At 39.1% G+C, this 12237-nt stretch overlaps 1 protein-coding gene across 12 annotated transcripts in view; it reads right to left on the reverse strand.

Moving 5' to 3' along the window:
* The window catches only part of ZBTB20 (zinc finger and BTB domain containing 20), a 775204-nt gene that overhangs the window by 175126 nt on the left and 587841 nt on the right, over window positions 1-12237 (reverse strand). For 7 of the 12 annotated variants that reach the window (XM_087439631.1, XM_087439629.1, XM_087439633.1 and 4 more), the window contains one exon: window positions 2956-2995. The exons of the other annotated variants lie outside the window; for them this stretch is intronic. The gene's annotated coding sequence lies outside the window, so the exon portion shown is untranslated. The remainder of the gene's footprint in view (window positions 1-2955; window positions 2996-12237) is intronic. 12 annotated transcript variants of the gene reach the window in all.

The following is a 12237-nucleotide window of genomic DNA, read 5'->3' on the forward strand; positions in this document are numbered from 1 at the left end:
CAGTCTCATCTCTCAGGCTTCCCTTTCAATCACCATGCTCCAGCAACACTGGCTGCTGCTCGACATCTCCCGACTGTGTAAATTGTAAATACTCTGCTTTTATCCTGATTATGATCCCCTTTTCCTCCCCTCAGCGACATCCACCTGGTAAACTGCAATTCACTCTTCAGACTTTTAGACCCAGCTTGGCTGCCTCTCCACACGCAGGTGGGCATGCCTTCCTCATTCCCCTTGCTACGCCTTGTATATGCCTCCATTCCAGCGCCTATCACATGGTCCAGTCTTTATTTACTATTTATCTCCCCCACCAGACTGTGAGATTCTTAACAACAGGGAGCATTTCTTATTTATCTTGGAGTTCCAGGAACCAAGCATAGTGACTAGCTTTCCATAAATGTTTGTCGACTGAAAACTGAATAAAGAGCTGTGCGTGATAATTAATCAAAACCAAGCCAAGCAGTAGTAGTAGCTTCTATAAGCATGGTAGGAGCCTATTAGCCATCTAATGAAGGCAGAAGATCCCAACAGTAAGGCACTTTCTGATGGTTATCACAGGGTGAAAGTAAGAGTGAGGGATAGACGATGTGATGGAGGAATGTCTTGTTAATAGATTATGTCACTGAGGCAGTGAATTTTCAGCCTTTTCTACATTTAGTTTTCAATACTGCAAGGTATTGTTCTGAGAATGAATCTGAGTCTGAATTGTAGAGAGTTCTAACTTACAAGAACCTGGTTTCTCAAATAGGGCAAGTCTGCGTGACCTGCTTCAAGGCAGCACAGCAGGTTATGGTGGGCTCCTTGTTGTTTCTGCTAAAGAGTAATGGAATGCAAACTCTTGGGGGAACATCTGGAAGCTATTCAGTTCCTAATGGAATCTGTGTCAAATCCAGATTGGGACTTTCGACTAAATGCAGTGCCAAGGAAAGAAGGTCCAACAGGCAGAATTCTGCACCTGTCTGGAGGAGGCCATGGAAGGCACTAGAAACTAGAAGCAGAGGAGAGATAATGTTCTGATCTGTTCCCAAGGAAGTTTTCTTTTCCCTTTGATGGGCATCTGGGGCACCACCCTGGGGCACCACCCTTGGAGCCATCAGCTGTGTCTGTGGTGCACTTGAGGACAGTAGGACTGTTACAGGCCCTGTCACCCTTGAAATAAAGGCAGCTTCAGGATTTGGAACAATCCAAGCAAATACGAAGCCTGGCCCAGGGGTGGGACAAGGTTAGTGGGTAGATGAATGAGCTATCAGCCCATTACAGGTCATTCTCCTAGCCTTATCTCTGGTTAAAAACTAGGATCTCTCTAGAAGCTGCCCAATTGATGGTTGATGCAGCATAGAATCAGTTTCACATTTTCCTATGAGCCTGAGACAGCCTTTCAATTGCGTTTTTTATCTCAAAGGTCTCCCCCTCAATTTCTAATCTGCGACCCAGGTCTCCAGTCCCCTGTTCTGCTTGTGTCTGAGGCTTGCCCTACAGTGCTGACGTCATAATAGCTGAGCCGTGCGGGCAGGAGTGCACTGTGCTGACTCATCCCCGGTGATGTGAGGATTAATGCCTTGTCTAACACAGAGCTATTATGTGAACTGTTTTTACACAAAAGAACTGTAACAAAAATGATTTGCCAGTCAGAGGACTAGAAATATGCAGTGCTAGGTAACTGAGGTAGGGATGTGGAGACATAAAGTGGTAACCACAAGCATGCATACTGACACCCTCCAAAGCGTTGACAGACCCACTCTATCAACACGGAGAATAAGGAATAACAAGACTCATCAGGGGCAGGGAGGACCCAACCCTGCTGTATAAATGCATTACCCACAGCACCAGTCTTTGGGGAGTTTAATCAATCTCCTTTCTCTGTCAAATAACTGTCACTTTAGACTTTAGCCTTAGCATCCTTTGGAAGATTCTGCTCCCCTAAATATATTTGCAACTAGCTTCTAGGAATGTTAATGGAAGCCACACACAAGCAAAAGAGCCATGGGAACCCCCTTTCTGTGCAAATGATTACAACACAAGAAATCCCTCGGAGTGTGAGGAGCCAGTGAAGTAAGATAGAATGTTGTGAATAAGGGACAGTGCTCACCAGAGAGTGAGAAGCAGCTGGAAGGATGCTGATGATTATTTATCACATGCGGTGACTGCCTCTACCTGTGGCATCTCTCAGGTGGTGTCTCATGTAGTAATTTTGTTTATTTGGGTTCACTGCCCCAGAATCTCTTTCAAGCAGCTCAAGGTAAAATTTATCCAAATCCACTCAGTGCAGCCTGGTTTGAGCTTTAAATAATAAATGATCTCTCTTTTCATCTGAAATCAAGTTTTTTTTTTTTTTCCAAACGACTTCCCATCTTTTCTAAAAAAGAATGGCACCTTCTATAAACACCCTGGCACATGTAATCCTGGGTTTCTCTCTCTCTCTCTTTTTTTCTGGACTTTACAATTTCACACACAATTTTAGCCTAAATGACTGAAGTCTTGTGCTTCAGTCTTGTACTTCTTAGTAAAAGGATATTAGAAATTTTGTCAATAAATGAAAGCTCTGATCTACAAGTTGAAATTAAAAATGATTGGACCTAGAGATGGGTGTATAACTCAAGAATAAATAATTGCCCATTGATTGACAGGGGAGCAAAAGCCCCAACTGTTGCTGGTGTCTGGCTGAAGAATGCAAGCTACAGTCTAGAAGAGCAGGGGCTTTCGCAAACAGCAGCTGCGGCCAAGTCAAAGGCAGTCTTTATATAAGTCCAGTGGCTGGGGCGGCTGGTCTATTCAGCCCCCTCACGGACAACAACTACTACTATCACCAATAGCATCAACTCCAAACTCGAAAGAAGCTCATACATACTGAAGAAGTGCTGGAAACCACAACAAAGTCAACCAGAAAACATGCCAGCAAAGACCCAAATTTATCAAAACTGACATTTTTTGAAAAGTAAAGAAACCACTTTTACTTACATAAAGAGAAGGGGCAGGCCACAGACTGATGGTCAAGGAACTGAAAAATCAAAGAAAAAACAAGGAATTAAAAATAGACCCAGTGATACTATAGATGGGACTGGTAGCTCCCAAAGGAGGAGCAGTAGGAGCCCATTTTGTCACCTGTAGCCCAAGAAAAAGGAGATCCAGCCTCCTCCAATTTTTCAAAGGTGTGACCTTCTGCTATATGACCAAGGCACAAGGAGTGCCAACCTCTTTCCTTGTCAACTTCATTCTGATCTGAATCATATGAGCATTTTCTAAGCTATGCTGTTCAATATAGTAGCCACTAGCCATATTTATCTACTTAAATTTAAATTAATTAAAATTTAATAAAATATTAAATTCCTCAGTCACACTAGCCACATTTCAAGTGCTCAATAGCCAACTGTGCCTTATAGGTAGAAAGAACATTTCTATCGTTGCATAAATGTATCTACTGGGCAGCACTGACTAGGTAAAAGCTTTACCGTGTAGTACGTGATGAATTTTAGCTAATTTTGACAAAGACAAGTGAAACCCTGATAAACTCTGGCTCCTTACAGGGTAAATTTAGTATGTTTAATGTCCAGAAGATCTTCTGGATAAATTCAACACCTCCATGCATTATTAACCTTCAGCTGAGGATATAGCTTGATTCTGCCTCGTCTCAGCTTGGTGCTGGCTGAGGACCTGACACTACCTCATCTAACCCTTCTCATCAGCCTAGGAATGTCCTCTCTGACAAAATGATTTTAAACCAAAACATCTGTCCCCCAAAAAACATCTTTAATAATGAAAACTTCAGGTTTGGGGGGAATTGACCTTAACAGGTTCTCCTTCCATATTTCAAATCTAATAATTTTCTTTTGTAATCGTCAACTCACAAGCCACATAAACTAATATGGAACTGGCCTGTCTATGATTGTTTTGATAGCTTCTCTTATAGAAGAATGAAACTGAAGTAACAGAAGATCCATGAGAAATTAATAAACCAAATAAAGATGTTGAGAAAACAAAGTGGGTTCCCCCTTCCCCTCCTCAAATATATCAAGGACTTAATATACGCTGATTGAATTCTTGTCTCTCTTACACCATGATTTTAACCACTTCACGTAAGGCCTCCAGAAATATGCAAAACAAACTGTATTAAAAAAGATCAAGTAGAAAGATCTGATTAAATAACCTGGCATTACAATAAGGCTAAAGCAGAAAAGGGGCAATTAAAGAGACTTCACTTCTCAGCAAGTTTTCTGGACAAATGCACCATTGTAGAGGTTCCTCCAAAGAAAATGTTCCCCTTCATGGCCAAGGTGAAACCCGGTCCATGCACAAGCCAGTATGAAGAATGGTGTTCCCCTCTTTGGACAAGAAGAGTTGAGATGAAAATCTGTAGCCTGGATCATAATGTATGCTAACATAAGAGAGGTTGGGGGTCACCAATGCTTTCAAATCGTTTCAAGAAATTGATGAGTTTAATGAAAATTCTAAGCAAGCTAATTAGATTATGTATGATTCATTGAAAGTACATACAAACTTGAAATATATATATATAAAAGACTGACTAGGCTTCAAAGACTTTAAAGCTCTAAGTTTTGTTACATTCTAGTCTCTTCTGTAAGCCAGGATCCTAGACCATTGCACTGGTGCATCTTTTTAAATCTTTTTCCTTCCTTCCCTCCCTCCCTCCCTCCCTCCCTCTCTTTCCTTCCTTCCTTCCTTCCTTCCTTCTTTCCTTTTTTCCTTTCCTGCCCCCCAACGTTTTTTGAGCTTGCTCTCCTTCCCAACCTTTTAGGAAAAGATGAAAAATATGATTAGTCGTTATCTGTGAAATATGCTTACTTATTTTTCTGTTCCATATTATAAACCCAATAACTCTCTATAACACATGCTCTTTTTAAACTATACTCAGAATTTGTATTCTTATATCTACCACACATATATTTCTATTTCACATTTCCTGTCTAAATTTCAAGGAGCATTGGTTTATAAAAGTTAATCAGTCAAAATTAAATTTTTGATGTGATCAACAGAGATCAATATAAATTGCACCCAGATTGACTAATACATCCAAGGCCTGGAATGAAAAACTATCTTTCCTGGATGTCAAATGACATACAGGCTGTCAATGATAGGAATCCAAGATGGAGAGAAAAATCACAGTGTATATGTCACAGTCTAAGACAAATTAAAGCCAAGTTAAATTGAAGATTTTATTGGATATAATTGTTGCCTTTATATATTAATGAAAAACAATAATACCAATCCCAAATTTAATATTAAGGCTAAAAATTTAATCTCAGAGTTCTTACACAATTCATAAACGTTCATAAACGTCAAAAGGCCCCTACTTCTTGATTGAATTACAATCTGCTAGGCAATTTTCAGAGTATGTATTCATCTACATAGATTTATTTTTGTTCAGTTCAAATTGTTATTTTATTGATATGCGCCCTTTCCATCTAAGTGATATTCACCTTATATGTCTGTAAGTTGTTTTCATCTGAAATGCAAAGAATTATCTATAATAGTTTAAGATTAAAAACATTTGCATTAAACATGCTAGGTTCAAAGCACAAATATTTAGCAAAGAATATATAACTATAAAGTCCAAATAACTCAGGACCTTAAAACATGGGGGGGAGGCAAGAGTAGAGAGGGGGAGGAGGGTGACTTGTGGTGAAGTCTGCTCTTAGTGTTGTGATTTCCGAGTGGAAATTATTATGTAGTATCGATCCCCAAGGAACTAAAAGTATTATTAACTGAATCTGAAAGATTAGTCAATTCTGATTTCTATTTATGTAATGTTCTAGGACAACGATTCCTGATATTTTGAGGTGATGCAGATCCCTATTAGAATCCCTCCCCCCAGAAACTCCTCAAAAACACCAAGTTTCAAGGAGCTCCCAGACTCCATGAAGGTCATCCACAAATTCCAGGTTAGTACCCCTTGGCCTAGGGGAAGAAGGGAGAAAACGCTCTTTCAATCCCACTGCTCATCACCTCTAGGAAGTTTTAACAAGTCGCTATAAGCTGAAGCCTGGAGTAAATAAAATGTATAGACAGTAGACCTCTCTGTTGGAGGGGGGGGTGTGGCTAGAGACACACAGACTTCTTTTAAAGGCCTCCCAGACCCTGACTTTCCTAGTTATTTATAATTTCTTTTTTAAAAAGTTCATAGAACCTTAGGAACAATAACGGAGAGGAACAGTGAGCAGAGAAAGGCTAATAAGAGTCCCTATTTACTGAGCTCTTTCTGTGGGTTCAGGCATCCTACTAAGTCAATGCTTCTTAACTCTGAATATGGCTAGACCCAGGGATGTGGAGTAGTGCAATGGGAGGACACAAAGCCACAAAATAATTAATAAAGAATGGCTGTCTCTTTGGAGGCTCAGTTGTCCTTGTGGTTAAGTAATTTAAACTCTTATTTGTACCTGTATTCATTTATCCAGTAACTATTTCTTGGACGTTCTAGAAGAAATAAAACAGATACTCTTCTTGTCCTCGTGGAACTTCCAGTTTAGTGAAACAAACAAGAATATATGGAGGAGTAGATTGCGAACTTTGTGTGTATTTTTAGGGTAAAACCTGAGACCTCACTGAAAAGTCTCACCTGTGGCAGAGTGCTTCAGGCAAAGCTCCGGGCACCCTGAGGATCGCCTATGTGGAAGAGTTTGAAAAGCAGCACTAATCTTTGTCTGACAGAAAGACACATAGCATATAATTTCACTTATATGTGGAATCTAAGAAACAAAACAAAACAGAAACAGACTCATAGATACAGGAAACAAATTGGTTGCCAGGGGGAGACCGGTGGGGGGTTGGGTGAAATGAGTGAAGGGGATGAAGAAGTATAAACTTCCAGATATAAAATAAATAAGTCACAGGGATGTAATATATAGCATAGGGAATATGGTGAACAATATTGTAATAACTTTGTATGGTGAGAGATGGAAACTAGATTTCTCAGGGTGATCATTTCATAACGTACATAAGTGTCGAATCACTAGGATACGCACCTGAAACTAACATCATATTGTATGTCAACTGAACTTCAACAAATAAAAAAAGAAAAGCAGCATTAACAGTATATCATTTAATCCTGACTACAAGAGTAAATACCATTACTTCCAATTTGCTAGAGAAAAAAGGGAGATTTGAGAAATTGGGAAACTTACCCTAAATCACACAGCTGCTGGGATCTGAATAAGTCTGTACCATTCCAAAGTCTACATATTTTTAACCACTCAATTACACTGCCTCTAGGTGTTTCCCACTTTATGTTTCCCCTTGAAATGTGGGCTCATTCAGGACTTTGTAGGCTAGTTTAAGCTTCTCCTTTGGAAGGAGACATGTTTGGCTTGATTTGCATTCTAAATATTTCACAGTGGTAAGGGAAAGCTATTATTATACCCATTTTATGGTGTAGAAGCTGAGCCACTTGCCAGCTGAGGTATCTGGCTGGGTTAAAAACGGAATCCGAGTCGTCGGTCTCTTGTTCCTCTTCACTACCTCCAAGCCTGAGCAGTGGGACTGTCCAGGCCTTTCTGCACATGGGATTCACACTGATTCGTGGCTGATAAAGAGTGAGACAAACTTTGCTAAGAGGAAATAACAGTGCAATGAAAAATGGAAAATAAGTAATCATAACACTCACAAAAAATGGTTACTTTTAGCATTGTGAATAGAAAAGAGAGAGCTTATTCATCACTAATGAATCAGAAAATTAGAATGTGTCACAGCATTGATGACAGAACTGAGGAATTCAGATGAACTGAAGTTCAACACTTATCCTTCTATCTGAAGAGGGTAAACGGTGTGACAACGGGACAGAAATGACCTCTTAAACATGCCTTTCATCTTTCCAATCTTTTTTCTTCAACTACTCTCTCTACAAGTTAGGTAGGTTTATACCTTTGTTTTCTATGGGTAGAGATAACATTTTAACATTCTTTTAGTGTTCTAGAAGTATTGTGTTAATTAATTCTTATGTGGGAGTCATTCCAAATCGTAGGATGAAGATTTTTACCTTATTGATTTTCCTAATACCTTTCTGGCTTCTAGTGTTTTCAAAGTATGAGGCACTATTGGATTTTTAGATTCATATGTCTCTCAGAATAAGTGCCAGCTTCATAGGTTCCTGTCAATTGATATTCCATCTTCACTCTGGATACACGATTTCCTTTATCTGACAGATTCAAGAAACGTTATGCTAGATTTAATGACATTTCATGCACCCTGAATTTGGAGGTTTTTAATTGTCTATTTCCCATCTGGCAAAAGGTTTAAGTCAGATGGAAGGGTTAGCCAGATGAGCACACAGAGCATGTGCAATCTCCCAGTAGGTATTTTGGGGTCTTGTGCAGACAAATTTCTTGGAGTATTTCCATTCATTTTGGTCAGTCTTAAGAAGACTATAAATGCCACAAATGGTCATTCATATCTTGGGGTCTGTTTTTCAAGACTGTCCATTTTTTGGATCTATCTTGAGAATAATGATAAGGAAATCACAGCGATGCCTTACCTTTCCTTAAGTTGCTATGATCACAACTCTAAAGGATGTCTACCTTCAGAATTTAGTTGATGAAACAATGATCAACAATAAGAGAGGATTCAAGGACCAAAGTTCAGTAATTAAGCCTGGGACTGTTTCTGAGCCTGAGACACTGCTGAGCCACAACTCGACACCCCACCCCACCCCATACAAGTCCTGCTAAGCCTTCCTGATTCTTTCAGGTATGGGGCCTGAGAGACTAGAATGAAGTAAAAGCTGTAGTGCTGGGAGGGGTGGCAGGACAGGGTGGGGTGTAGTGTCAGGGACTCAATTTCTCTAATACATTCAGGATGAGTTCTTAGAGCTCCTAGAATAGACTTAACTCTACAGCACGATGACATTCAGGATCTCTCTACAGTCTGATCCCAAGCAACTTTTCTCTCCATATCTCAGACTCCTCAAGTTGTAGCTTGATGGATTCCAAATGGATTGGTGTACCAGGACCTTTGACTATAGTAAATTGATATTCTTTAGGGGATGCTGAAAAGGTCTGGCATTGCTATCATGTGGTCCAATCAGTTAGAGACACTTGGTCATAATGCTGCTCACCGCCTACCATTAATGCCATTTGGTACAAAAAGATTGTGCACATTATAGGGAAAATTCATCCCGAGACTCCTCAGTGTATAAACACAGAAAGTAACATGTTAGTGGTACAGAGGGCTTTGGAATAAATATGGGCACAGCAGGAGAAAGAAATATCCAGATCAGTGTGAACAGAAGGCTGCCTTTACTCAAATGGTTCCCTCAAATGTGTGTGTGTCTTTTTTTAATACAAAGGGGAAAATCATGACACAAAATTTGTATCAAAAGATATAAATTAAGCAGGTACTTGTACCCTATGGTCTGCTAGATAATAAACCAAGAGGACAGCATGGGCTCAGTCTGTGTTTTAAAGACTTGGAAAGAGCTTTCCATAATGTAGATTGGAAAATGTTACTTTTGTCCTTGTCACCACCAACTATTTGCTTAAGAGCATACAAGATCTTTCACAATCTGGCCCCCATCCACCTCTCTCGTCCCCCCTGCCCCCCACCGCTGCTTCCCTATATACTGTGACAGGCTATTTGTTCTTCCCTGAACAGGCCCAGAACATCTTTGTCTCTGAGCCTTTGCTAACGGTTCACACTTGAATCCTCTGAGCCTTAGCACAGTGTCCTAAACAAAGCATGACACTCCAATGTCTGTTGAATAAATGCTGTCCGTCTATTTTAGGAGACAAAGATGATAGAAAAAAGTTGTTAAATCAGTAAATAAATAGCACCAGAGAGAGGTCAAGGAAAAGTTAATTTTAGTGTTTTTAGGAGTGGGGGCTAGATGAGCTTTAAGATTAGGAAAACTGATGCTCTTGATTCTTGGGTTTAGCCAATGCTATGAGTCAGTTACTTTTTTGGGAACAAGTTTCAACCTCAAGGTCAAATGAACACAAATGCTCTGTCCATCAGCATATAATGAAAAAGCTGTGGCTATTTCCACATCAGCACAGTGAAATTAAAATATGCAGTGCCTTTCTCAGAGACATCATATATGACAGAACTTTTAAAAATAGTCCCCTTTGCCACTTTTGTACAGAAAGAGGTATAAAAACAAAAGTAAATGTTTAAAAAAACTGGGATAATTTTGCTTAGAAAAGAAAGATCTGGGGTGTATCTTCATAGTTTTCTGACTATAAGAAGAGTTGTCATAAAGAGGATAACGATCGGCATTTTTGTCCTAGGGCACAATGATATTAAACTGTCCAAAGAATTTAAGTTAAGGCTTAAAGATGAACATCCTAAATGTGCAAGAGATAAATATCCAAATAGATTGCTAAGAGTGGTTATGAAATTTCTATCTTCCTGGCTATTTAAAAATAGGAAAGATCCTCATCTATTTTGGATGGAATAAATGCAGTTCTGCCTCTATTCAGGATGATGAATTCAATAACTCCTCTCATCTTCTTTAGCTCTATATTACTACAGAATCCTGTAAAATGCTGACCCTAAAAATTGTACAGAATCACCACACAGTTGAGTAAAATACATTCTATGGTTTGAAGAAGATTAGGCAATACAGGAAATCTGTTAAGTTACTAAATTCAAAATAGTACATATAGTGCTTACATATTGATTCAATTTGCCAAGCGCATATGACACAAATAGAATTGAGGAAAAATGTACTTGAATCTACTATAGTTTTAACATAATGATTAGCTAGAGTAAAACATTCTAACAATTAATTCTTTCACATCTAAGAAATTTAGCTGAATATTTCATAAACCTGATATGAATATGCATATAAACCCAATCACTAATTTTTAAAAAGTTAGCAAAAAGACCAGAAAATAATACAAGAATTCACTATGATTATTCCCAGGACTACCTTCAAAGACATCAGAAGAACCAGTGAACAAGTCCTTTTAAATGGCCAACACAGGTCCCATATGATTAAGAATGTACATCTAATAACAGACTCAGGAAAAGCTCTAACAGGGATGGCAAGTTACTGGCTTTCTTCTCTATTTACCTTGCAGCTTTGGAGCTCAGCAGAAGTGTCCATTACATACAGCACACAGGGTTAGATGAACAGTTCCAATGACCTTGTCTGAACCAAATTCATTTAAAGCAGTTTGCCACATTTCTTAAATAGAAGATGAGTCCATTCTATCTATGGCCCAGATTTGGACTGGATCACTGAACTATTGCCCAACTCTTATAAGCAAAGCACTAACATGTACCAATCAACAGGCAGCCCATAGCAGAGGCATCAGGAAGGTCAAAATACACACACATAAGAAATTGGCAGTACATTATAGAAGAAAGCTATTTCTAAAGATGGACTTTGGCTATTAAAGCCTTTTAGTGTTATTCAACCTTTGTTAGGGAAAAAAAAATAATCAGTCCCAATGTAACTTTTACAGATCCAGTTAAAAAAAGAGATTGAGAGAGAGAAATGTAGTTTTATTTTGCAACCCATTATTTTCCTAAGAACACAAATCAAAGAGATAAACTATGCCAATTTCTTCATAGCTGACTTCTTATAGGATATTGTTCTAGTCTTCACTAATGACTTCTTCAGGCTGGCTATTACTGTGATCAGGAGTAGGGAGGATAGAGGTCTAAGACCTTTCAAAAGAAACATTTTGTTCAGTATTACAACAGAAAATAAAGTCAGTATTAAGCTAACTTTGGTAACCTAACTAGGATAATGGTTGGTGTATGTAGCCATTGCTTATGTTGTTTCAAATGTCGGGAATGAACTGAACAGCAAAGGAGTCAAGCTAACCAACAACTTGAATTTTGAAAAGCTGTGGTTCAATAAGCTGATAACGTAGGTTGTTAGAATTCATAAAACTTACTCCCGGCCTCCCTCCCTCCCTTCATATTTCCACATCCACATTCCTATCATTGGGCAGTGGAGGAGAAAGAAACAAATGTGACCGGGACTGCCTCTTTGGGGACACTCTCAATCAGGTCTCCATTCTCCCCAACTGCAACTTGCTCTCAGTTATCTGAAAATTTATTAATTCAGTTGCTTTAATACTTCCTCTTAGGGGAATCTGCATTTTCTTAACTGTCTCTACAAGATCAAAATTCTGTAGGAAATTCTGTAGGAAAAACCTGTCTTTCCACAGGTGCTGAGGGAGGTATTTGGTGATTACGTATTTGTGTGTGGTGGTGGTGCTGGTGGTGGTGGATCTGCTCTGGACTCTTCAAACTTTTCAATTTTACTGCCAAGGGGGTCACTTG

This window comes from Ceratotherium simum, chromosome 15 (genome assembly GCF_057802395.1).
Source record: "Ceratotherium simum simum isolate JZ-2026a chromosome 15, ASM5780239v1, whole genome shotgun sequence".
Classification (NCBI taxonomy): domain Eukaryota; kingdom Metazoa; phylum Chordata; class Mammalia; order Perissodactyla; family Rhinocerotidae; genus Ceratotherium; species Ceratotherium simum.